General features: G+C 39.5%; 1 protein-coding gene across 5 annotated transcripts in view; it reads left to right on the forward strand.

Annotated features, from left to right (window-relative positions):
- The first annotated feature begins 6,017 nt into the window (after window positions 1-6,017).
- Window positions 6,018-27,925, forward strand: part of ADD1 (adducin 1) — a 66,966-nt gene continuing 45,058 nt past the window's right edge. The window contains exon 1 of one of the 5 annotated variants that reach the window (XM_074147600.1): window positions 6,018-6,045. The gene's annotated coding sequence lies outside the window, so the exon portion shown is untranslated. Of the gene's footprint in view, window positions 6,204-27,925 lie in introns of all 5 variants that reach the window. The other 4 variants (XM_074147603.1, XM_074147599.1, XM_074147604.1 and 1 more) reach the window with 4 other exon arrangements.

Consider the following 27,925-nt stretch of genomic DNA (forward strand, 5'->3'; position numbering starts at 1 on the left):
ATAAGTAGCAATGTTATTTAGCAAAATTACTCATCTGAATGTCTTTTAACCTAGATGACAATGAAATTAATTTAATTTTATATTTCTGTGTTTAAATTATTCTTAAAATTTACTTTGAGATGGAATTTACATAATGGACATCTGAGCACCACCTGAATTATCTACATTATGAAGCATTAAAGAGTTGTTCTGACCATTAAATACTTCACCTAGCAGCAAGCGAATCGCCTGATGTTGCAATAGTTTCTATCTTACTAAATAGTCAACTCCTTGAAGTCAAGGAGGTATTTTTTTTTTTAAGCAATGGGAGTGCTTGAGATAACTGTGATTACAAACCCTTAAATAGTTCCTTTTCTATAAATACTTAAAGTACAAAAATACCAAACAACAAATACGAGTAAAACTTACTAGAGTAGATAGCATTTGAGCTCACTTTAAAACTGCATGAACTGAAGTGATTAAGTTCAGCAGTTCTAGGGTACATAGTAAGTTTTGTAGCATAGCCAGCCCCAAAATCTATTCTTTTGGGACTTCCGTTCCTGTATCTTAATTACAGGATGGTCATTACTAGCCCTCACCTGTACCTCCTTCCTTACCCACTTCCCTGCTAACTAGATGTTGTAATCCACCCTCTCAGGTTCATGACATGGCCCTAGTGGGCACGTAATCTTAGCAATATCAGAAAATCATTTTTAATGTAATTTTATGCAAACGTAACTCTACTGGAGTTGGTTTGCACAGAAATGACGATGATAACAACTGTTTGCAAGATTAGCTCTCTGGATATATAAAACCAGGGGAAATCCTGTCACCCTCCTTTTATTTTCCCCCTTTTCTGCCTTTTGACACACTTGACTCTTCCTGGGTACAGTCTCGGCACAGTTGGTTCTTGTATTGGGAGGCTGATGTGCACTTAAAGTCTGACCTTGAAAGCTTTTTGCATGGCTGGAGTTTTGCACTGGTGCTGAAGGCCAGGGATGTGAAAGGTGTGTCACAGGAGTACAGAGAAAAGAAGGGTCTATTCCATGTAAACTTATTTAAGGGTCTTATTACCGGATGAATAAGGAAAGATGTGCCAGGTGTGGCCTCACAAACTGTCTGTTATAGTGATTACATTGTGCTTTAATTTACACTGTGCTAATATTTATGCTTATTTATTTTTCCAAGTAAATGCCAGCCGCGCCCTAACCGTGGGAGTACTGCTGAAAATGAGCCTTTTTAAATGTGATTTAAAGGAATTCAGAATTTGATATTCTAATATTACAAAAGGTCTCTCAAGACTAATTATTTTTTTCCTATTTAAAGACTTTAAAATATTTTTCTTACGCTTCTCAGCTCTCCTCGTTACTTTGAACTTGCCCTGGTATCTTTTTTTCTTTTTCCTTTCTTTGTTTTACTCTCCTGGGTCTGTTTTTAAGTCCTACCTCTTCAAAAGTTCTAACTTCTGTTAATGGCACTTTTCCCTCTCCTACTACTAAGGATGAAGGTGTTGTTAGAGAGCAGCTAAAAACAATCTCGGCAGCTCTAGTGACACTGGAATTAGCACAGAAGGAACTTGCAGGGAACATACATCTAGAGTGCACATGATGGGAAGTCATAAATGTTGCAATTAAAAGAATTGGCTTTACTTGGAAAAGGATTTTGGAAAAACAAACATGGACCTCCACAAAGAGTGTTGTAAGGGTAAAAAAGAAAGTTGATTGTTTGAGTTCCTTTTGGCTAAAGAATCACTGCACCTTTGGTTGTGTTCAGTTGAAACTGTTACTAACCAGTTTGAATCGTAAAGTTAGAGTTACAGTTAATCTCAATAGCGTAAACAAATTTCTCTGTGCTCCCCTGAGCATAAAGTCCATAGTTTTCAAATGTAAAGCCAAAGTGGTCTCTCAGTTTAATAGGTTGTAGAAAATCTGGCAACATTTTGTATCAGCCCATTCCAGCTGCTCTGCCCTTTCCCCACCTGCTGCTTCCGTTCTCTTAACTTTATTTTTTTTCAGCTCAAATAAACCGCAGATGAGTTTTTGTTTGGTTGTGGAGGGAGATGAAAGTAGACCAGAATACATTTATTTTTTTTCTCCATGCAGTTGTACCATCAAATGTTTCTTGGATATATATACATTAAAGATTGTTTCTACATATTATTTTCAAACCCTTGGGAAAGTTCTGCTTCCTTACATAAATCAGTAAAATTCAAAAAAAGCAGCTCCCTCCTGTGATGAATATGATTGCAGCTGGGACAAAAAAAAAGCTTCTAATAGTACTTCTTAGTACTTTACCTACACTGACTGACCTTACTACACATAAGCCATGAGATACTATTAATGCTGTTATACACAGCTGAAATTAAGATAACCTGTTATATCATTTTTAAAAAGGCATTTAGGTTCAATAATTTCAAAGAATCCCTCATGAGCTTTTCAGTAGTAGTGCTACATGGGGATAAGCTCACCTGTACCAGCACCAGCAGGGTCCTGGGTGCCAGTGAGACACACGGCGCTTGTAGGGCTGCTCTTGGGGTATTTTGTACAGATATTTTTGTCTGCGCACACCCTCCCGCAGCTCCACGTCTGGTATGACCCATCAGGGACTGCCTTTTACTTTGCTGGCACCTGATAAGGAAGTTGCAATGCTAAGACTCTTCTTTTGAAGGCTCCGTGGCAAAACTAGCAGGGAATGCACGTGCTGGCATTGCTGTATTTAGAGGAACCAGAACTTTGTCCAAGACGGAGTTAAAGGCTTGCGTGAGATGGAAACGAATGATGACAGTAGGGAAGGAAATCCAGCCCAATCAACAGACTGTCAGGATGGACAGAACGGTTCTGGCAGGTCAAGAGGGAACGATCTATTTTGATACTATCATTCCCAGTTTACAGGTAAGAAAACGGACCTGGAGCTGCTTATGTGGGATGAGTGCACCCCATATAAAGAAAAAGATAAATGTCCTCATCCCGGATTTGTGACATCAACCTAGTATTGTGCTTCTCACAGGCAGCTGTCAACAGTTTGACCATCAAGGAGTGCTAATGCCAGGTAAAGAGATCAGCTGTGTACAAATAATTGTACAGTATTATCTTTCTGATACCTAGTAAAGCCAAACTAAAATAATTTGTAAATTAATACATTTGCATTGACTCTTCTATTTCAGGCTGTATGATGTAAGTTGAGTCTAGTGCTGCTGATGCTTGAGCCTCCTAAGGAATATAACTTTCTGTGGATGAGGCAGCAACTGGAACACCTGTACTGCCTGAACAGTACCGCGTTCTGACACCTCTTGTGGGGACATGGTCCTGTCTGTAAATACGTGGCAGTATTTGCCTGCTTTTTGAAGGGCCAGTAACCATTCTCCAGGACACGTGCACATGTGCACACAGCAAGTGGAAGCCTCCTGGCAATGAGCTTGTCTTGGTCGTTTTCCCAGGCCCCTCACCAGCAGTGCAAAGATCTTGAAGGGGTCAGATACCACAAGCTGAAAAATACTGTGTGGTTCATATTGTACCTTTGGTTGTAGCTGTAATGCTGTGAACACAGCTGGTAAGAATTGCCACAGGCAGACAAGTTCTTCATGTCTTAAATACTGCAGAAGTGCTTTTTCAGACTGTCTTTGATGCCTCATTTCTGCAGCACTGTGCGCTGCTTTAGTATGTGTGTGCCCTCCCTTATGTTTCTACCCATGCAGTCCTACCTCTGCCTTTGCACCAGCAGTGCTGTTCCTGCAGCTGGGTAGAGGCACTCAGGAGCCTCAGCAGGCCAAAAACTGAACAGGCAAGGTTAACACCGTCACACATCGGCTGTAGCAGTCTTGGGCTGCAGAGAGAGTTGTTTTGAGTTGCCTGATTGAGCAGAAAGCTGGCTTTGCCCCCTCCCTTACCTCTCCCCTCCCCCCCCCTTCCGATTTTTCCATCAGATTAGCCAGGTGAAACAATCATCTTCTCTGCTCTCACGATTATGGGATATGATGCAAGGGGTGGGGGAAGGCTGGAAGGGGACAGCCAGAACCTGTGACCTTGGGCAGATCACAGGGTAGGAGAGCAGAAGAGATGGGTAAAGGAACAGCACTCTTCTGCAGCATTTCACCATTAGAGCGAGCAGGTGCGATGATAAAATGCATCCTTTGATCAGTGTAAGTGGCTTGTGACACCACACCCTGTAGTTATACAAACACTTTAAGCCTGCACTGCTCCTGGAAGAAATGACCCTGTCCTCCCCCAGTCCCTGGGCGCTGCTGCTGTCCTCAATGTCCCCCTCCCTCTTGGCACTGCTGGTCTTACAGGCATGCGCCGAGCTGGACAGGACAGCCATTCCTTTTAAAACAAAGCCGTATTTCTTTGCTGAGTTAGTTTTAACATGGAACCATTCTCCCATTGACTTTACTAGACAAGAAGAAAGAGAGCTTTATGTGTTGAATGCTATGGTGAGGAAAGAAATGGGAGGTAAATGAGGTGCCAAGATGAAGGGGAGTTTTGACAGAGAGCCATCTACTGTCTCTACTCAAGGGGAAGACAACATGCGAGACAGGTGGCTATACCTTGCAGGTGTGGAGCACCTGCAGATCTCCTTGATTAGACTTTGAACAAGGACAAAAGTATGCTATCTGGTATGTAAGCACATCCACCGGGTTTAATGGGGTTTAGCACTAGACAGGTGAAGCGACTTTTAATATTTTAGGCTTACAACAATAGTCCTTACCAAAAAAAGTTCAAACATGATTTGCTAATTATTAGTAATTACACTAGTATGTGTCCTATTGTGGGATGTTTTTTGATTACCAGACCTCTGTCCAGGAGTGTTGTCTTGTCAGATGTGCCATAATCATTCTGTCATCACTTGACAACTAAACCGCAATTTTCGTGGTTGAATTCACATACAAGGTTACGTATATCTCTATGGCCTGGCTTTCCAGTCTGAACAGTGAACAAATGAAGATTACTTGCCAGAAAGCATGAACTAGGTAAGTGGTCTGTGTTTACTCAGTGGAGGTGGTTGGAGCAGGCTAGATTCCTCCCATATTCCAAGGGAGAGATCTTTATGGCTCCTAAAGGCGTCCATCAGGTTCTGTGAGCAGCAGTCTATTTTTCTCTGATCATATAGGTAACTTTGGCGTGAGGGGTACAGACAGCAGAGGAGAAGAGTTCAGTGTTTGTGAAAGCACGTTCCCAGACCCCTAACTCTTCCTTTGGCCTGACGCAGGCGCTGTTCTATACAACAGCTACCAAAAAGAAGCAGCAGTCTTAAAGTGATCTAAAAATGATATGATATAAAAAGGTACAAAAAATTAAGATGGCTAACAGAACAAGTTAACTTTACAGTTGGTGCTTTATTTGCAGTGACTAACAAATTGTGGTGTTATACTAGCCACACAGCTCTTCAAAAGATTTAGAAGATCTAAAGGCATGATTTATAAAGATCTAATCAGGCCTCCTATATACAAGCAATACAACATCTCTGCACGCTTCCTGAATCAAGTATATAACCTCTCATGAGCCTGGAATGAAATATCCGGAGGATATTCGACTGACTTAAATACCTTCAGTTTTGACAGATGTCTCTAACCCCCACCACCGCAGTTCTCAAGTTTGGCTCCTCTCACTGGGTATCTGCGCTTCTGGATCGATCTTGACCTGCTTTGAGCTTCCAGCGATTAGATACCGTCACGGTTGCGTGTTAGAGAACCCTTTATCGCAACGCTTCCTTGGCAATTACTTGATTTCTGCCCCTATCTCCCAGCCTGCTGCACGATAAGCTTCCCAGGCGACGCGCCGCTCCTTTCCGAAGGAGCTCCGGCTCCACAAGAAACCCCTTCCCGCCGCCGGGGGGCTCTTCTCAGCCTCTCCCCGCTCGTTCGGGAATCGCCCAGCGCCGGCCGGAGCCCCACGACCTGCCAAGTGCGGCCCCAGCTGAGGCAACCCGCCTCCCCAACCGCCGCCATTCCCCCCTCCCTTCCGCTCCTGACCGCGGGCCAATGGGAGAGCGGCTTAGTCGCCGAGCGTGCGCCCTCCAATGGGCGGCGCGGTTATTGGCCTGCGGCCGGGGGAAGCCGCACCCTGTCAGGTGGGGGCTGGGGCCGCTCGGTGGCTGTGGGGGAGGCGGGAGCGGCGGGAGGCGGAGCTGGGGCCAGCGGCGGCGGAGACAGGCTTAGCGGGGGGGACTGTCTGCAGCGACCCCTTCTTTCCCGCTCTCTCCGGCCGCCCTTTCTCATCTGGCCTCGAGTAAGCGCTGCCGCGGAGGGCGACGGGGGCGGCGGCGGGAGGCGCAGGAGTCGGAGGGGGCGGCCGCCGGTAACGGCCCGTAGGTGGGGAGGGGCAGAGGAATGCGGGGGACGCGCACGGCCGAGGGGCGCAGCCGTTAACGGTCTTCGGGGGCGGGTGCGCCGCCGTTGGCGGCGGGTAGGCTGTGAGGGGGAGGCGGGCGCTGCGGAGGGGCGCGGGCGCTGCGGGGAGGGGAGGGAAGAGGAGAGGAGGGGGAGGCGAGGCGAGGCGGGGGCGCAGACGCTGGAATCGGCTTGTTTAGCCCGGGGCGGCGGGGGTGGGGAGCGAAGAGGAGAGGGCTTGTTGTCTCTGCCTTGAAAACAAGCAGCGGGCGGGAGAGGGGTGTGTGTGGAAAAAACAGCCGCCCGCTGCTCGCAGTGTGGCCGCGGTGAGGGGCTGGGGCGGGGAGGGCGGGTTTCGGGTCCCTTGGGTGGTGGTGGGCAGAGGGAGGTGGTCACCAGCCGCTGGCTGGGATGGGGCGATGGGGGCTGAGCCGCGGGGGCGGTTCGGGGCCGGAGGGGCAGGTTCCTGTCAGCCCCCTCTCAGGAGAGGCGGTCCCTGTGCCCGTGCCCACCGGGGCCAGCGAGGTGGGATGCTCCCGCCGCCGCAGGAAGCGGCCGCTCGGCGTTTAAATCTCCTCTGCACCCAAGCGATTGCGTCTTGCAGGCTCTTCCCCCGCCGCCCTTCTGCTACACCTGTCCCTGCTTCTAGACTGTGAGGTGACCTGCCGATTATGCTTGGCAAAATGCGGGCATTAGAGTGTCCAAATAATCGTCCGCAGAGGACGTAGGAACGGAGGAGGCGATGTGATGCGTTTGTGCGGTGCTATTGATTGGCGGGGTACCAGCAGCAGACCGGCAGTTGTTTTGTTTCCTCTGCTGGAAGGGGCATCTATATTTTAGTAATTCTAGTGTCTGCTTTTGATATGAAACGTCACATCTTTCTGCACGTAATTACTGCACAGCCTCTATGCTGCATTTAAGGTTGTTTCTTAACCTATGTTGGCTTCAGTTAAAACTAGCAATTAGGGAGGGGGAAAATCCAGTCAAGCTGGAAAAATATCCGTGGCTGTACTGAGATAGGGGGCTAGGAACAGCACTTGGTTTAAATCTTTCATGAGCTACTGCAGTAGCTTGATGGTGTAAGCTTATTGCTGGTTTTGTTTTATTCTCTGCTTTCTGGAAAGTTGCTATAGATCATAATACCATCTACCAAAAGTATTCTCTTTTTGCATGGTGACTTATGTCTTTATACGGAGCTTTACAAAACACATCTACCTTTAGCTTGCAAATTCTCAAACTGCAGCTACTGCTAGATAATTTCTGTATGCTTTGCTGAAAGCTACAGGTATCTCCATGCGTACAGGCTATTTACAGCTCTGGGATCTTGTAACGTGACTGAAAGTGCTAACGGAATACTCGGCAGTTCTTAACTGCTGCAAATTGGTTCTTTTTTTATGGAACAGAAGAAGTGATTTTAGAAATAAAGAAATACAAACTATTTTTAAAGTAGGCTTCCATTTTTCTGTATTAAATTGATTGACGTAACGATTCTGTACCTCAATAGGGAAATATTCTCTTTAGAGCTGTTGTATGATAAGTGAGAGGAAATGCAACTATTGACTGGACTTCTGGAGCAGGTGGCTTTGGTATTTATTTATATTCAGTGAGCAGATTTGATGCGATCATGTAAAAATAATCTCAAATAAACAACGTTCTATATAGTTTGCTTTAATTACAGAATTTAAACTTGGTGATTTTCTTAGGAGAGTTTTGGGGAAGAGGCAATTGCAAGTTTTTATGTCTCTGTTGTAGCAAGACAATAATATGTGCACTACTTTGCATGTTTAAGTATCTTGTAGTTTTACTGGGGTTCTGTTATCTATATGAGGCTCCATGCTGAGGGTAGGGCTTTTTAGCCAAAATGTGTTGTATTGCCTGAGTGTTTTCTTTTTATGGTTGACTATTAGAAAATTGTGTGAGAAATATGAACATTTGTGCTTCATCTGAAACGAGCGCTTCTGCTGGTGTGTTGTGCCAGTAAGTTCATTAGAGTATGGTTCACTAATGCTGTAGAGTGAAGAAGGTCATTTACTGAATCACTGTTTTTCTGTGACAGTTCTTTTTAGATGTCTCCAACAGAAAATGACTCAACTTTGTTCGCATTCTTTGAAATTCACCATTGATATTAAATGTTATTTTGCATGTACGGAATTGGATCATTTGATGAGATTATGTGGACAAACCCATTTGAGCACCGAGAGACCTTCACGGGAGTAGGGATACAGCTATTTCTGCCCCATTCAAGTCTTGGTTTTTGAAGGGTAGCTTCACAGCATGAAGTGCTTTTACCAAATTGCTTCACCCAATGTTCTGAGACTTGCTATAGGAGGAAAAAGCTGAATTTGAAGTAGTCAATTTGTTAAAAAATAGAATAAGATATTGCAACCGGAGGTTTCAAACTAGGAGAGGGATGCTTAGTGTGTTGATGGCTAGTAAGCATACAACTTCTATGTGATGAGTGCTTTCTAACTCTGAGGAGGCAGTAAATCTTGTACCCACTGCTTTTCTGAGTTTTAGAAATAGTTTTCTTAGATAACTAAGAACAGTAGCAGTCGTGAATAGTGAGTAATTTGTAAATCCCAAACTTGCTATGCAAATGAGCCAGTCCTGCTTTGAGGGAAAAATTCATAGTAACAAAACTTGCCCACTACTTTTATGAAGGAGAGCGTATCAGAGAAGTGTTGCTTCGGTTGTGCAGTGATGACACCTGAAGCATGAGGACATGGAGTAAAAAATAATGCTAAATTTCTGATTTTGATGGCTTTTAAATTAGAATTTACTCTTGGACCATGCTGCATGGCAGAAAGCAATTGCTAAAATTGCACTGTGTTAGTAATTCATACAGTAACTCAGTATTTCTTAGACACTTGTAGAGTGATAGGTGCTTTATACTTAAAAAGTGATTGTGAGCAGATACAAATATAAGTATAAAGTGCTGATTCTGTTGTGCAGGTCATTTGACATCTGCTGAGGAGCCTGTGTAAAAGTCTTCTGTTAAATTATAGATCTTCTATATTAACAGATTCAAAAGCAGGTATTTTTTAAAAATAGTAGAAGTTCATAGATTACCTGTGTTTTGCAATTTTCCTTCATATAATTTAATTGGTCTTCTCAGGGGAATAAGAGGAATTACCTACTCTTGCCACTTATTCCACATTTCTCTTCAAAAATACTCCTTTTTGGTAGGGCTGAGAATGGTAGCTGTACAAACCTGTTGATTTAAGAAAGGTGTAAAGTATGAATCATGTAAATCAGTTTATTTTCTGAGGAAAGCTTCTTTTCATTAGAGGTAGTAATGCTTTAAAAGTACTGGTTATACAGATATTTTGATATGTGATAATTTTTACTTTAAAATTACTGTCTCGCATCCAGTTTCTCACACCTTTTCTATGGTTACTTTTCCTATCATTTTGAAGTATTGTTTGTACAATAACAGGGTTCTGTAGTAATGTAATGGAATGTTCTATATAACTTTATGATAACATTTGTTAGCATCTTAGTAAGCATCTGTTGTTTATTGAGAATAATCTTGATAATCTTTAGTTAAATTGAGGCAAATACTTGGTTTCTTTCCTCACCAGTCAGAGGATGTTGTTTACTGTGGTCTTGTCAGTTCAGAAATTTTATTGGTTAGTAGCTGCAAAAGTTGTAAGGGCAGAGACTCCAGGAAAAACAGCCTTTTTAGAACTACTGCTTTTTCAAATCAGGTGTAAGCTAAGATGATGTCATTTGTCATGAGAGCTCTGGTTTAACATTCTAACCAACAGTCCCGTCTTGAATGAAGTTTAAGTACTACTGCTCTTTTGGGGAATTTTGAAGTCTAACTGTTCTTCTTTTCAGGGCAAATTAGGTTTTAGTGGATGATGGATTTGCATAACTGCTACTAGTCAAGCTGGCTGATCAGCATGTATGCTTGCTGGCTTTTCTGGATTGATTCTTTGACTGTTAAGAAGAAACTGAAAATGTCATCCTTGAAGGCATAGCCAAACAGGAGTAACAATTTCTTCAGCACCTTCCTGACTTCCTCCTTTTGACCTTGCTTATTAGATTGCATTTTGAGAAATGATCTCGGGCTGCTCTGTTTGGTACAATTATTTTTCAGTGAAAGATCAGCCTTTCAGCCTCAGATCAGTTGCGTTAGCAAGTGGGGCATCAAAAAGAGTTTTTAACTATTGCTTATTTGAGTGGATTTCCCTGCAGATTAATTAAAAATCAACATACATGAAAGCACATTTCATTTTGATTTTAGAACCTGATCTAGTGGAGGTGTCCCTGCCCATGGCAGGGGGGTTGGAACTCGATGATCTTTAAGGTCCCTTCCAACTCTATGATTCTCTATTAAGAGCTACTCTTTAAAACTGAGATTTGGGGTTTTCATGCTCTTTAGACTGATCAAATGTCCTTTGTGTTTTTAATTGACTAATGTATTGAGTTTTGTCTTTTAAAATTACTGATCTTTACACCATATGTTACGTGGTTTTCAGATCTGGACTCATGAAATCTGAAAGGAGTAAAATATTTCAGAGTTTTGAGATTTTTCTTTTTCTTTTATATACCTAATTGAATTGCTGAAAAGGGGTCATGGAAAGAGTGAGCAGTAAATGCAGTTAATCAGTAACACTTTATGGTATCTTTGATACTTGCACATCAAATGAGTAGATTAATGTTAAGTTGTGGTACATTTATGCACTGAAGATGAGGAGAAAATCGAATTACTGTACCTAAGATTGTCTAGGTTTTTGGTTGGAATCAGTAAACGTGTAAAAGCAATTTTGGACTAAAAACTGTAACTTGACTTGCAGCCATAGAAACTTATTTGCATTTATTTTGGGTTTGTTTTTGTTTTGTATGTACAAATTTCAAATTCTTATTGTGGTGCTTTGTATGCTTTTTATCTCTGTCTTGTTTCAGATCTTGAATCTTGAGATGTCTGATACATGATTTCAGCTTTAATATAGCTAATGCCAGATTAAACCAGCAAATGTCTGGGAAAACCTCCACCCATGAAGATTGTCTTCTGTGGGTTTTTTAGTGGGGTGTTTTTGTGGTTATTTTTTGTTTTGTGTGTGGTTTTGTTTTTGTTATATACTACTGAGCCTAAAGTTACTGTTCCTGCATTGTGATACTGGAGATAAAGAATAAGGCATAATTTAAGTTTAGTTTTCTTTTAACAGATGATACAATTTCTTTAGGTATTGTCACTACAGAATATTGCTGAAAAAATCTATAAAGTATGTGAAACATCCATTCCATCTAAAATTCAGCAAAATAAGACATTGCTGTTGTTGTGCATTAACTGAGAGATACGGCGTACTTGGATTTTTTTTTTCACTCCAAAAAATCTTGTCTGACATAGCTTTGCACAGTAATCTTGAATCAACACAGCTTAATGTATTCCACAGTTAAAGGGACTTACTTTATTTTTCTCTTAATCTTCTGAACCTATTAGCTACATTCAGCTGAATTTGACAGGAAAATGGTGACTTCAGCCACACACAGTACCCCCCAAACCTGCCCATGCTAAGAGGGGCATGGCTTCTTATTTGTTTTGAGCACCAGGAGCATCTGGCTGTGTAGCTGTTACACGCTTGCCTGCCCGTCAGGGTACGGGTACCTCTGAACTAGTCACAGTGTATTTTGCCAACCTGGGGGGGCCAGTGCTCAGGTGAAGGGAAGAACAAGGATGGACTTGTGCAGGATGTAGAGACGAACATGAGGAGTTGGGGTATAAAAACATCAATAGGGAAGCGTAGGAGACTTCAGTTGGCAGGAAATAATTTTTCACTATTTCTGTCATCTTTCTCTAGGTGCTTTCAGTTTACTGAAAAGTTTTTCACAATTGTCAGGTAAAATTCTATGCAACTGAAGTGTTGCTTCATTTTTAAATGTCACTTTGAGTTTCCATATGATTTGAATAACAGATTCAGTGTACAGCGCAAGATTCTATTTTGATTCCAAAGTAAATTTTCTTTCCGTACTGTGGATGTAATTTTTAAGTCTACTAGCATACATAGCAAGGTGTGGCGTTTTCTGGGTGGTTTTTTTCCCTTCCCTCATGGACTTAAACTAAAATTTATTAGGTGATGATACTCTAGTAAAAGAGTATCAAAGATACTCTAGTAAATTTTGGTTATAACTGATAACTTGGAAGTTATGGAACTTGGAAGAATTTCAGAACAATTTTATATCTTTATGAGTGAATTAAGGATGAGGATGTCAGGAAAGGGATGTTCATTCTTGTTATCTATTTTTCATAAAGTGTTGGTGGCCAGAAGTCTACAGTAAAATTTTGGTTATGTAGAACATTTGTGGTACAGTATTAAGTTATTTTTGAATCTATTAATAGGCAGGAAAAATAAATTAATAATAATCTCTAGATGTTTGCTTAGATCTCAACTGTAAATGGGAAATGAATCTTTTTTTTTTTTTTTTTTTACTGTTTGCTTATATAGCGATTTAGGTAAAAAGAGTAAATTCTTTAGATCTTTCCCAAAGCAAGTGAATCTTACGCGGCTTGGCTGGAGAGGGAGATAAACATACATGCTTAATCTAAGGGAAAGCTATTATGTTGTTCATATTTCAAGGGAAGGTGGTGGACTTCTGTGCCTTGGACTCAGTGAGGACCATCCTGTTGTTCTCTTTGGTTGCTGCTACTTGTAAATGAATATCTGCCTCTAAGTTTTTCACACTTCAATCTGCTTTAGAACCTGTGCTAACCTTGATGCTGCTGAGTTATATGGATCATCTTATACAGAGCTTCTTGCCTCTGTGCTGGAAAGAGAGGGTGTTTGTGATTGCGGCATAAGGTAAGGATTTTGATAGGTGGGATGTCCACTTCTGGATCTGCCATAGTCTTTATTGTTGATCTAAGACACTTTCTTTGACTCTATTCCAATCTGTTAATGGAAATGTTGATTTAGGGAGAAGGAAACCCCAGTTAAGATTCCTATACCCTTGCTTCACAGTTGTGGAATGATAGTCCTTCCAGTATCCTCCGGTTTTCCCTCACTGCAGCAACTTGAGGAGGAGCCAAGAGCAGAGAACATAGTGAACAGTTTGCTGCACAAATTGGAGGAAGGTAGTCTCTCAAACTTTGTGGCCTGCCCAGCCATCAGAAAATAAAGAGTATTTTGGCAGCTGATCAACAAAAGGCAGAAGTGGTGAACAGAAGGCTGGGAAGCATGGTTGAAGTCTGAATGTCAGCCAGAAAAGCTGGACTTCGGCAGTCTTGCAAATTATGAGGGCAGCCTTATTAATTGAACATTCTGGCTGGTGGAAAAGTTGCCTGAGGCTTAGAGTCTTTATGGGTCAATACTTGCCACTAAAGGGGAGAGACACCCCTTCCTGCCTCAAGCAAAGCTCACAACGTCAAAAATAAACCTTTGTAGCTGCATTTGCCACTTCAGCTGCATGTTTAATGGATTAGGGGTTCTGTCTAATGTGAGTGGGCTAAAGTATTAAAATAGCTGGTCTCCCAAAGAGACTGAGACTACTATTTTTCTTGCTGTTTTATTGGTCATTAACATAAATGTGATATTTATTGATACTGGAATAGTGTCCATTATGCTAATTAAGCATTTATTGAAACAACCCAAAAATTCGAAGAATGCTAAAGATTGCATAATGAGATGTGAGCAATTAGTTACTTAAGATATCCTGAGTTTGTTTTTCATAATGTCACCTTTTTAAAGAGCTTAAACTTATTTCTTTCCCTGGTTTTCAGGGCATTAGGTCATTACTGTGTTCATATATGTTGCTGAAATGTGTTAGTTCTATAATGACTAAACTACATTTCTGGAAATTCATTGCACCTCCAAGTCAAATGAGGGCACATTATTGCACATTTTCAGTAGTGTAGCTACTGGAGTCACTTATTTAAGAATGAGGCAGATTTTGAATGCCTCTTTCTTTGCAGACCTTTAATCAGGACTAGATACTTTCCTAAATAATAATGTGTTTGTTATCAGTTATGGGTTTGAAGAACTGTTGTGATACCAAATATTTAATGGTAGAAGAAAAAGCTGAGGAGATTCAGTCTGAAATCTTGTATTTGCTACTTTACTTCTTGCACTGCAATTTCTGCTTGTTTAATTCAATCTTTGAGATGTTAATCATTAATGAATAGGATAAATTCTGTTCATTTGACTGAAACTCAAATCTAAATTTGTTCTTTCAAGGATTTGATGATCTGAGAGAGTAATCTGGTAATTTCCCCCTCCCTCCTCTCTGTTGCTATAGTAATCCTAAATTTGAACCTTGTTTCTGCAGTGCTTTTTTTTTCCTTCAAGTAAGTTTTGTAATAGCTGTGCAGTGTGTTCTCAAACCAAAATATTAATAATACAGGTTTTGTTGTTGCTTTTTTTTTTGCCTCCTTTTTTTTTTTTTTTTTTTTTTCTTTTCATTGGGATGTAACATCAGAAGTAAAGCTGCAATTAAACAGCCTTAACTTGCCTTCTCTTTTTCTAGCTCTGGTGAGGCCTGTGTGGCATTAATCTATTTAGTCATGTTTTAGGCATACATCAGTTAGGGGGAAAAACAAACAAAGGCCCAACTAAAGAAAAAAAAAACCAAAAACAAACCCAAACATCTCTCTCAGTTTATGAAAAACTGTTAATAGTTGTAAATATAGAAGTGAACATTCAAATTGCAAAGGCAATAACTTAATTTAGCATCTGAGTGTTCTTGCAATTCCAGTTTTACAGCAATATTCACGGCTTATTTGATGAGGTGCTTTCAGTTACTTCTGGCATGGCTGAACTTCTGATACAGCAGTAAATACAGATAATTCTGGTAATTGTATAAAATATTTGTTCTCTTACCAATATTGATTTTTTTTTCATGTACAAAAAAGTGGAGATGCAAGATCTAACAAGGTTAATAGCAGTTTGAAGAGGAGCATCAGGAGTAAGCAGAAAGTCTGAGAAAGGCTGATCACCTGTCTTGTCAGGGGAAGCATGGGGACAATAAAATAAGACTGAAAGTAGTTTAGATACAGGTGAAAGACTACATGAAAATTTTGCCTTAATTTCCAATGAAGACGGTTTTGAACACAGGCATACTGGCAAATACGTCTTACTGAAGTGAGGTTATAAAAATGATTTCCATAAAGATAAAGTCAGACTTGAATGGTGCAGACCAGGGGACTACATAGTGTTTACTCCAGAATTTTGAAGTTGGTGGTCTGTGCAATTACAGGCTCAGTTGCAAGATTTGTAATTAAATGTCAAGGCAGAAAGTTATTAGATGGCTGGAAAGCAGCAAAAGTAGTCACTATGTTTAGAGGAAAAGGTGAATGGGGATACTTTGCATCATTAGTGTGACCTTAATATTTAGGGATTTGTTTAAATTTAGAAAGAGAAGCTATTGCACGTGGAGGTAAGAGAAAAATGGAGTATGAAGTGATACAGCTCTTAACAGAGGAAGACTTTGTCAGAGAAATCTAAAGACTGTTTATAAGATACCTGATTTCTTGGAGAGGATACAGTGTTAGAGATGACCTGTTTTAACTTAGCAGTCATACAATGCGTAATACGATTCCATGTAAAAACTAAAGTGACATTTCAGTGAAAATTGATTTTTAAATGGTGACAGGATGTGTCGAGTGTGGATAGAACTGGAAGACCAGAAGATGATACATTGGAAGTATGTTAGTAGTGGAATTTGCCAAGGGTCCATTTCAAGACTTAGTGTTTTCATTAAAAACATTGATGCATTCCTACTTCTTATGCCAATCTTGTGTCTTCTCATCAGATGCCAAGTATCATCAATAGAAAAGAAGGTTTTGCACGGAACGAAGTTGAGACCTTAGGACATGACCAGTAGAAAAAGGAGTCATATTTAATAGCACTAAAAAAAATGAAGATGATCTTATCCTTGAAGTTCAGGATGAGCAACCTGTCAAAGTTAGCAACTATGAAAAGAAGTAGGATAACAAGTATACTGTTGTTGTCCTCCTAATATTTTCCTTTAAAGAAGTTAAGTGGTATTGACTTGTTCTGGTACTGGTGAAAGCTTATCTGGAATAGTGTGTCTAAGTCCTATCACCCATCATCAAGTAAAAAGGGCATTTGGACTGGAAGAGGTATGGGACTGACTCCTAGAATGACTAAGGGAATGGAGAATTTGCTCCGTGAGGGGGACTTGGAGTGTCTTGTTTGATCTGGGAAAACAAAGCATGAAAGAGGTTGTTATTTACATAAAATACGAGTGAAACAACACAGGTGGGTAAAAAAGAGCTTAAGCTTGAGGTATGAGAACAAATGGGTATAAACTATCCAAGAATAAACCTAGTTTGGAAATTAGAAAAGATGGTTCCTAAGCAACGGAGGCATAGAAGTCTGCAACAGCCTTCCCTTAGGAGTAGTGGAATAAGACTGTCTTTAAGATGGAGCTGGTTAGCTTATATAAGGGGGAGGAGGGGATATAATGTAGTTTTCCACAGTACCTTGGGATTTGAAGTCCTTGACCTGGAATATCCATTTGTTCGCATGATTCCTGTCTTGTTAGTCAAATATGATACAGCAACTTGACCAAATACTGTCCAGAGACCAGTAGGTACATAGGTGGTCTGTTTATTAGACAAATAGACCAGTAGCCTTCCAATGTATATAAATGCTTATATCAAGGGATAATAAATGTTAGACAAGTAGGATGTTTTAAATACTGTTTTATATATATTAATAGGCTACAATGTATCTTACATAGTTGATATATAATATCTTTTGCATTAAGAAACCCCACATCAACACAGAATAATTTAACAGATTGAATAATGAGCCCTGTATTGTTTTCTTCTTGTGCTGTCCTCTGTGATTGAAGGAAGCTGCCCACACTACATGCGCAGCTACATCATTGTCTTCATATTTCTCTGGGAATTCTCCTTCGAGCTGTTTAAAAAAAGAATTGGTGCAAGCTGAAGGGTTGATCTGGTGAAAGCTCTGTATACCGTGCAGCTATGTGTTGCCCTGCTGTTCCCGTGTATTGCCCTAAGACTCTGTCCGTCTAATAAGCTTGGAGTGTAATTTTTTGAGGAAGCGTTGTGCTTGTGTTTGCGCTGATAAGAGATGCTTCCATATCTCTGCAGAATAGAAGATTGGTGGTTTTAAAGGAAACTTGACAAAGGGTTCTACTGCCTTCTCCCTGACAGAAAGACACTAATTGGCAAATTGGGGAATTAATTAATTAATTAATTGACAAGCGGCTGAATCTGAGCCGGCGGTGTGCCCAGGTGGCCAAGAAAGCCAACGGCATCCTGGCTTGTATTAGAAATAGCGTGACCAGCAGAAAGCAGGGAGGTGATTGTGCCCCTGTACTCAGCACTGGTGAGGCCACACCTCGAGTACTGTGTCCAGTTTTGGGCACCTCAATACAAGAGAGATATCGAGGTGCTGGAGCGAGTGCAGAGGAGGGCAATGAAGCTGGTGAAGGGCCTGGAGAATAAATCATATGAAGAGCGGTTGAAAGAGCTGGGACTGTTTAGTCTGAGGAAGAGGAGGCTGAGGGGAGACCTCATCACTCTCTACAACTACTTGAAAGGACACTGTAGAGAGGTTGGTGCTGGTCTCTTCGCACAGGTAATTAATGACAGAACGAGAGGGAATGGCTTCAAGCTCCAGCAGGGTAGGTTTAGACTGAATATTAGGAAAGAATTTTTCGCAGAAAGAGTGGTCGGGCATTGGAATAGGCTGCCCAGGGAGGTGGTTGAGTCACCATCCCTGGCTGTGTTTAAGAGCCGTTTAGATGTGGTGTTGGGGGATATGGTATAGGGGAGAACTTTGTAGTGTAGGGTAGATGGTTGGACTCGATGATCCCAAGGGTCTCTTCCAACCTAGACGATTCTATGATTCTAATGTTGCCTGAGGTACAATATTTTTCTAATTTATTCAGTTGTTATGACATGTTAATTCATGCTTTAATTCCTGCTGAGGTATTTCAGACCCAGAAGGGAACTTGTAAACACTCATTTGTGCAATTGTTTCATCTCTATCAGTAGTGTAAGTTGTAAGTTACAGGATGTTTTTTATACGAGCAGAAACACAGTATCTGCTTTATGTTTTTCTATTCTTTGACTTTGCCTTACTTAATCTTTTTTTTTGTAAAATGTTCATCTAGAAAGCTTCAGTTTTTGGAAGGAATTTCAAGCATGGAAAGTAGTTTGGTTAGGATGGGCTAGAAATTTAATGATGTTTGAAAGGTTCCTTCCTGACTGTGCTTAATGTGTATTATTGACTTCCCTTCAGCTGTTAGTGGAATTTCCTGTTGATTTTAGGTATAAATAATTGCCAAAGCAGTGTCTAGCCCTATCTGTGTCCTTTAAATTGGATGTGTTTTCTTTATTCACAAGTTTCACAGTATTTTAATGTTTTCAGAACTAATGTAAAAGACTGAGAACTAGATCTTATTCCATTAAATTGCTGTATTGACACATAAGGATTAATATGAAAGACAATTATATAGGCACAACATCAGTGACTTAAACAACACTTTGCATGTGTTTAAGCGTTAATGTTGGCTAAGGTACTTCGCAAAGTGGAATTTTTGGGGAAAAGTGTTTGGCAGCTATATTTTCGAAAGCTGATAAAGAATAGTTAATACTTTAGAGCTTGTGGAAGTGTTCACTGTTATATGAATATTGACTAAATTGTATTTAATCAGCTCTATTATTTAGACATTCTCTCTTGTCATTTACTGTTAAATATGTGTGAACTAGAGACAGTCTCATGTAATAAAAGAAAAAAAAAATACCCAATTTAAGTCTCAAACCATTTGGCAACAGTCTCCAAAGAGGGGATGACTTAGCAGATGTCATCTTAAAAGCTCTTGCTGTGAGAATACATTTAGGAATACTGGTATTTTGAAAGAATGTATGGGTAGTAAGAAAACTGTAAAAGTTTATTATCTTGACATTTTTGTTCTTTAAAGTATGTTTTTCAACCAGACCATATAGGATTTGTCATGGTAACTGAAAAAGTGTTAAAGTAAATAATGTTATTGAAATAATAGTGAATATCATGTTATTGAAATAATATTGAAATAATTACTGAAAAGCCAAGCATTTTTGGTTTTTTTCTGATTTGCTTTATGAATATGACACTGACATCTTACCAGTTTCCCCCTTCTGGTGAACTATGTAATTTGTTTGTTAATTGAAAATATGCTATTAAACAATGAAGAGAAGAAAAAGCTTTCTGGCTTTACGTTCATTTACATATATATATTATTTTTAATTCATTTACCTGTCAAAATTGAAGCCGAATATTGCTCTTCAATTGAAATAATCTTTTATTACATCATTTAGAATAGTACCCCCTGCAGATGTGGCCTATGCTATAGCTAGTTCTGAAAGGGATGAAGTCAAAGTTGGAATAATTTATATTTTCAGCAGCATATTCAGATCTGGTTTCTTATTTCATATGAGAGTCATGTCTCTTAATTTTATTTTTTTTTTTTAAATACTGCATTATGTTAGCTTGTGACACTTTTTAACTAAGTGTTCTTGGAGGTATATTTTTCATGTTGGCACTGTGCCTCTTAAACTAAACCAGTCTTATGAAGTGAAGGTGTGTTTTGACATGCAGTTTGATCTTTGGAGGATAAATCAGAAAAATCTTACTACCTCCTATCCCCCTAAAGAAGAATGAGTGTATATCCTTTCCAAGACTTGTTTGATTAGATTAGTTTCCTGTGAAAAATGTGAAGGAATAGTTGGTGGAGACAGTAGCATCTGGACAGAATAAATTTGCAACAAGGAGAAACAGTACAATGACTAGATAATGGGCTGTTCAGATTTTGTTACCATTAATTTCTTCCTATATTATTAAAGATCTAGAAAACTGAAACAAATTAAATTTGATGTAACAGTCTTGCATAGGTTACTTGAGATTGGAGGAGAGCAAGGTATTTGAGGATAACACAGAAAAAGATCAGGGATAAGGTTGATAACAGACTCATAAATAAGAATTATTTAAGATAGTTATATTGCTATTGTGTGTCATTGAACATCTTCATAAAACCATCTGATTTTTAGTGATGTTCATAGAGGTCCATGAGATTAAAGGGGGAAAAAAAAAGTCTTATTTAAAGTATTTCCTGTTCATTGTTAGCTGATCTCTGAATTTCTGTAGTAAGGTCTAGTACTAATAGGAAAGAAAATAGTGGGGAAGTATGAGGCAGGAGGGAAAGTTGAAGTTGGTTTAGTTTGGAGAAGACAGATGAGAAAAATAAGTTGAAGTAGAATAGAAAAATGAATTGATACTGTAAGGTCAGAAACAGTTTCAAAAATCTGGATTACGTTACAGAGAGGATTTATCTAGGATTTTTTTACACGTAATATGTTTAAAACACTGTTTTTAAAAAGTCATATTCTGTATTAGCCCATGGGACTTAGTGCTATGAGGTACTGTTACGGTCAAGAGTTTAGCACAGTGCAAAGTGAGATTACACGTTCTATATCAGTTATAGAAGGAATGTTGAAATGTATGTAATTTTTTTCATGGTATAAAGCATAAACCACTAAGTAACTGCAAATGAGTATGTGTGTGTTACACTGTTCTTAAAACTGCACACTGGCCATGGTTAATCAGGATATTTGAAGAGTTAAACCACTAGTTTGACCGAGTTTGGCAATTTTTCCCTTTTAGACAGTTTTGGCATTTGCTTGTAAAAACCGCAAATGGTTTTTACTCTGGCAGCTACAGAAATTCTTTCTATGCAAAAGAGAATACTACAGAGTATCTTCCTTATGAAATTGGGACAGTTGGCTAAATAAGTATCATGTTTAATATTTGAGCATTAGAATCATCAGACTTGTTTCGGTTTAAAAACAAACACCCAAAACCAAAACAACAAACCAATCTGAAACTATCAATTCCTGGCTTCAGGGTAGCTGAAGTTGAATACCTGTATAGATTGTATACATCTTCTGTGGGAACTTCAGGGAGAGACATGATAGAATATATTGGTGTCTGTGTATGTATAGAAAGGTAACATTTTCATTTTAAAAATGGGACAGTAAATGTAATTTGTCATGTGGCCCTATAGAATACATTTTTGTAGGATTTCTATTGCATTTCATAAGCTTCATTGGATGCTTTGTTACTGAACAACTCTAACAAAGTGTGAAATGCCTAATGTACTTTGAAGTATGAGGACGTGTTAGATCATATTGAAATCCCTTAAGGGCAGGAGCTTTTGTTGAACAGATCTGATTGCAGGTTCGGATGGGGGGGCTTGTTTACAGATTACCTACCCTAGTTCATTATCCAGCTCACAGCATGACCAAACAGTTGTGTAAGCTCAGCAATGTAGCGGGCGCAATGTGGGAATCTTGGGAGAAAGCATGATATACGTACAAAATACGGAAACAAAGACTTAAAGTGTAGATGTTTCTACATATGAAATAATACTGTTGTAAAAACAAATACCAGAATACAGCTCTAATGCAAGTGATTATTGTTTTCGTTTCACGCAGTTGTTTTGCACATCTCCTTGGAGAGCTGCTTTCCAACTTCTAAGGTTTTGTTGAGATCAGTTGGGCTTCACATGAGCAGAAACTGCTGGCACATATCCGACTGCATGCCGTTTGGGAAAGCGCTGTAAAAGCTGGGTTTAGAATTCTGGCTTTGAATACTGCGTGCATATCGCTGTGTTTTGCAATTTCTGATGCCAGTAGCCTTTCAATGAACTTGAAAGAACTGTACATACCTGTTTCAGGAGTAAAATAGTGGCAGTAGGGTTTCTAGAAAGAGTTCATTTTATGACTTGAGTCAGGAATAAAAGTACTTTGACAGTGCTGTGGAGATTATTCAGGATCCTCTCTGTCTCCACCTGATCTTACACAACTATACATCCTTGATGTTCATTATTTTAACTTAAATTTCTGTTTCTTGGATTATAAACCCAACACTGGCTAGTTGTGATTCTTTTTAGAATACAGTAGGGAAAGGTCTCTGGTTACTACTAGGCAAACATAAGCAGTTGTACTTTGTTTTTACAAGTTTTCTAGCTATTGGTAGTACTAATGTTGAAAGATGGAGGACATTTTGTATATGGATAGAAGATGAGTCACTTGGATAGAGAGCCAAGTAAAAATCAATAATAAAGACAGTATGATAGTCATTGGAGTTGTTTTTAGACAACCAATAATGACAGATGTGTAGAAACATTGGGTTTTTGCTATTAATCTTCAGATGTTTGTCAACTAAAATAAACCTTGCCTAAAGAACTTAGTCTTTATGGATGGACAGTGTTCAGTTTAATCTGAAAGCATGGGGATGTGTAGAACAGGAACCTTTCATGTTTTACATTGGGACTTAATTCAGTAAGTGCAGAATGCTCAGAAGCATGATTTCAGTTTTGTTCTTTTGGTTTTAATAATAGGTTTAGTTTAGTTTTGTAAAACATTATAGCCATGCAAAACTATCAGGACCTTCAGATGCCCTGGCTGTTCAGGGCAGGTGTGCTTCTCTGTCTTTACCTAATGTTTGGGGCTGAACCTTGAGAGAGGACTTGAGTGCTTGGAATTGGTTTTTCAAAGCTGGATGTGTGGAAAATCGGGAGGGAGAGCTGCTGTCTGTCCCCTAGGGTCTCAGGCTGGCTCTAACCAGACCCATAGTGTAAATGCAGCCAGCTTGGCCCCTTCAGTGAAGGCAGCCTTTATGAATGGGCAGACTTTGTAACAGCAGAGCAGAGCACGAGCTGCTCTGTCAATTAACTGGATTGTGATATGTGAGGCTCTACAGCCATTCTAGTAGTTGAGCAAGTGTCAGGCCCTGGTTAGTCCTTGTCCTCCTGCAGTGCAAACAGAATCTGTATTCCATGGTTTCTGCACATCCTTCTGTGTTTTGTGCATTGTTCTTTATTCTGTTGAATCTTCAGTTGACTAATGCAACTATCTGGAGACTAGAATGGTCCTAGTTAAGAAATTAAGAAATAGATCTAGTAGAAAGTGTGAGAGTGGCCGTGATTCCGTACGTGTCAAAGTCTGGGCTGCTGTAGTGAATTGTTTGTGTTTCTGAAAGTAACTTCGCTAAAATGGCCATTAAACACTGTTCGCATGATTTACAGTGACCGGAGAAACTGGACTACTGCATTTTCTCCCCAGATGTAATTCTGAAACCCTGTAGAGCAAAGTCAGTAATGTCTTTTTGCCTCTGTCAGGTGGAAACAAGAATCGCAGCTGGAAGGTAAGTCCTGGGTTTGCATATGGTTCATTTATGCAGCCATATTCAGTTGTGCAATACTTGCCTGACAAGGGAGACAGCATGATCAGGAAGATGGTTTTCTCATGGTGTTTCATCTGTTGCAGTGTGGGTGTGCTTGACCCTTGAGGTTTACCCAGAAGTAGGAAACATGACTGCATAATTTTGGGGTGCGGAACACATTTACACTCCCCTGGGAAAAACAGAAATGGGTTGCTCCTAAAATAGAATTCATGGGGGTTTCTTGACATACTATTTCCTAACACGGAACAAACAACAATCTAGTACATGAAAATTAGTTGCAGTAAGACTTTTATCCATGGTTTCTATCTTCAATCTGTAGACTAAAGTTGTCAACAGCATTCTGAGAGATGGAAAAGAGAATGCTCTTAGATTTCAGAACTGTGTAATGGGATGAACTTTGTCTTACTGTCACTATCTTCATACAAGTCTTAGAGATGTTAATATCCTTTATATAGGGCATGCATTTTAAACATTGTCCAGAAATTTTCAGTGTAGGGTTGATAAAGGATGAGGTAAACCACTTTGTCTTCCTACAGTTTTTCATCTACCTGAAGGACTTACAGGTGCTTGATTAACCACTATGTAAAGGAGTTTTTGAATTTGAGTAAGCCTGGCTGTTAGCTGTCTAACTTGGAAACAGGATGATGATGCATATGTAAGGCTCACATTTCAAAGCTGTTTTTATGTGCAAGTGCAGTATAAAATCTCATATGGAAGGTTTATGTCAAAATTAGTACTTAGGCTTGCATTCTTTGAACATACTTGTTTCCTCCTGCATACAGGCTTTTAAAATTCTGTCCTATTTTACTATGTCAAGAGACTAAATTGGTCGTACAACTTATCTGGATTTCTGTCCTTCCCACTCTCCCCTGTTAAAACTGGGAAGTGCTAGAAAAAAACTGGGGGGTGCCACCTAGAAAACCCTCAGCTGAAAGTGAATGAGAAATTAATGGAAAATTCAACATCTCTACTGTCTTTATCAGCCAGATTCAAGCCTACTTGAAATCTCCAGTCTTCATATTAGCCTCTACTTCATTTATGTATTTTAATTCACTCTCTTCTAGCTCAAACTGGTAACACACCCATCAACTACATTTGTGCTGCTTACATATCAAACTTGCTGGTTCCAGCGTGATGCCTGCACGCTACACTCTCTAATCACTGTAGTGATTTTTGAGTTACTTGGATTCTCTGCCAGAAAACAATGGCTGAATTCATGCATCTAGTCATGAATATTCAGGTTAGTTCCATCTCAAAAATCTCAACCAACTAGTTTCATAATAATGCAGTATATTTTCTTGTGGGGCATTTGCTGTAGGATCTCCAAAGTTATAGATATATTAATCGTGAATTCATCAAGAAACAGTAAGTTCTGCTTGTGGTTTTTTTGCCAAGTGGTGGCACACACTGTTACTTAGCCTCTTCGTCCTTTTTGTGATTCTGTAATCTTTTGGAGCAGCTACATTAATTGCTTATAACTTTATTAACATTTCCTGAAAAGCATAAAGATATCCATGTAATTCTTGAATTTTATTGTTACATAGTTTTGAGTAGCAACAAATGCTGCCAGGGCATACTTAAGATTTATGATGTCATTGCCTTACAAATCCATCAACAAAAATGGATATTATATATAAAAAAAAGATAGTTTCAGTGTACCTCTGATTCAGATAAAAATTGCATCATGAAGTTTAAGCTCTTAAAAAAAAAAAGGGGGGGGGGAAGTTGTGTTTGAGTCAAATTCTCTGAAAACTAATTATCACTGTTGATGGATAGGCAAGTTAGATTTATTTTTTTTTTCCCATGGCTGTGTACCTCAGAGTAGGAGCTCAGAACAACACAAGAAGAGTTAATGAATAGGAAGCCTTAGAATAAGAAAAAAAGCTATCATTTAGTACAACCTAACATTAGCGACACTGTTCCTTATTGTAATATGTAAGGAACATACTAATACTTTATTTCAGCCTGGAAAGCGAAGCTGGTATGCTTATGCACTTTTAATTTGCCCTTGCTTCAATAAGAATGTCTGGTCTCCAAATCAGGATGTGTTTATTAAGGTTTAATAATTTCTGGTGAATGAAGAAGTTGAGCTAGAGTATTTAAATTTTGCAGTCCTTTTCCAGAACTCTATTCTAAATCTCTAAGCTCTGTTTGCGCAATTGGAATGAAATGTAAAGCAGAATCTGATCGATCATGTGCTTGATTTTTGAAATTTCAGTTTCTTAGTAGACTTCCTTGATTAAAAAAAAAAACAAAACCCAACTTCTCTGCTTAGTTATTCAACTCCAATAAGCCTAGTCTCCACATTTAGATGTCTTGTGTTTAAAAAGCCTATGGAGTCATTTCCTGCTCCCCACTTTAAACATTCCAGTTGCAGCCTCTTAATGAACAGTAATAGTAAATGGAAAATTTTTCTTTAGGTATTGTCTTTTCCATGCTAGCGGTGAGATTGAGAAGCAGTGCCTTGGTGTCTTTGTTCGTGCATGTCCATAGGCAGTTTGGAGGGATTGTGGACACGCTACCTTCACTGTTACTGATCTTTGGGGTTCATACACTCAGACTGTAAAGTGTGGAGTTGTCCTTTACGGTCTGTCATAATTTCTGTGGCTGACTTCAACCTTTGGAATACAGCACATTTAAATTTGCTCTAACACTGTCAATGGAATTATGTTTTAAACTAAAATGAACTGATCTTTGTTTTGTGTATCTGATCAGTTTAAGGGTTTATCCCAGGAAGTCTTCTGTTCCAGGGGGTAGTACCCAAATGAGTAGGTCAACAGAGTCTTCATTCTAGGATGAGAGATGTTTTCAGAGTTTAACTTGAATTAACTTTAAAAAAAAATATGCAACAACAACCAAACCCATAAAATCACTTTATGCAAGCAGGAGAGCTAAGTCCTAGCTGTAACAAGTCTAGGGCAGTGTTTTCACTATCTGTGCAATTGTGGGAAGAAGTCTAATTGCTTTTCTCTCTCCCATAAATGAATAAAGATACCAAATGTCAGCCAACTATTTTGGAAAAAGTTATTTTTGTAGAATAGATTAAAGGGTTAAATGACATTGTTCTGTTCATTGCCATTGTGTTTCAGAAATCTCATCCCTCCCTATTCAGTCTACATGAAAATAATTAGATCCTAGCCAAAAAGGGGCCACTTCGCCTATGCACTGCTGCATTCCAGTTGATCCTTTATGCATCATAATACTGGTATTTCAGATGCAAATACTTGAAGAAGAAACTGATGTTTCTTGCATTTTTGAAGTATCAGGGAAGTATCTGTGATCCTGTTGAAAAATCAGTTTTAATTTCTTCTGTCCTTTGTAGCAGCTATTGTTATTCAAAGTGCTTTTTGAAAACATAGGTTCGGAGTGGCTTCAACAGTGGTGAACATGAAAGATAATGTAAATTTTAAATATAAGGTTTTAGGTTTTTTATATCTGTGATAGCGTTGAGCATGTGGGTGAGGTCTTTTTGTTTGTGGGATTTTTTTCCCAGACACTGATCTGGTATAAACTTTTTGAAAACCTTAACATTTTAATAAAGGTAGATTTTTCAAGTCTAATTTTAGAATGTCCACCCTCCTTTATTTCAAAAAAAGAAGGGTACCATTGGATTGGTAGTGCCATCAGAAAATACTGCTTTTAAAACTTTACAGGAAAAGTGAAACAATGTTACTGTGATCATATTGCATCCTGGAGGGGTCTTTTTCATTTTGCATATTTTGCTGAACCTAGAGGTCAAAAGAAAATCTTGAGGGAAGAAGAAAGCTTCTCTTTCCTGTTGTCTTTGCACGTAGAGCATGTGTGTGACTTTCCTTTGCAACTTGCAACTTGTTCTCTGTCCTGCATTCAAATGAGCCCTGGAGTCTTTGGCCTTCTGGTAAAGGTACTTACGAACTCCACAGTTCTCGTGCAGTGCTACAGCCTCTCCACTGCTGTGGGGCAGAGCCTGCGCTCTGTGTTCTTCCTCTTGACCTGATGTGTCAGGAGCATCCCCAAGTTACGATGGGCAGTGGTAAAACCTTGTCCTCGATCGCGGGTCCTGACCTAGTTCTCATTTCTGTCTAAAGCCACTGGTGCAACCACTGCACATCTCCCTGCTATTCTGTGGAGCAGCAATAGACTCTTCTCAGGTAAGAGCCACCTCTGTATGCTTACACAGATAGATGGCTTTTCTTCCAGGGGACTGTGTGGTGTTTCCTAGGAAAATCTGATATCAAATGCACATATGTGAAAATTACAGAATTTTTCTTACCTGATTTATTACACTGGCAAATTAAACATCTAATTTTGCTTTGGTCAGTTTTGGCTCTTTCTTTGAGAAATTGATGTGTGTGTTTCTGTTTTCCACAAATTCTGTTTTGGAATTAAAATCTAGCAGCTTTTATAACTTCAGTTTTAA

The sequence above is a fragment of the Numenius arquata genome, chromosome 5 (genome assembly GCF_964106895.1).
Source record: "Numenius arquata chromosome 5, bNumArq3.hap1.1, whole genome shotgun sequence".
NCBI classification, from domain to species: domain Eukaryota; kingdom Metazoa; phylum Chordata; class Aves; order Charadriiformes; family Scolopacidae; genus Numenius; species Numenius arquata.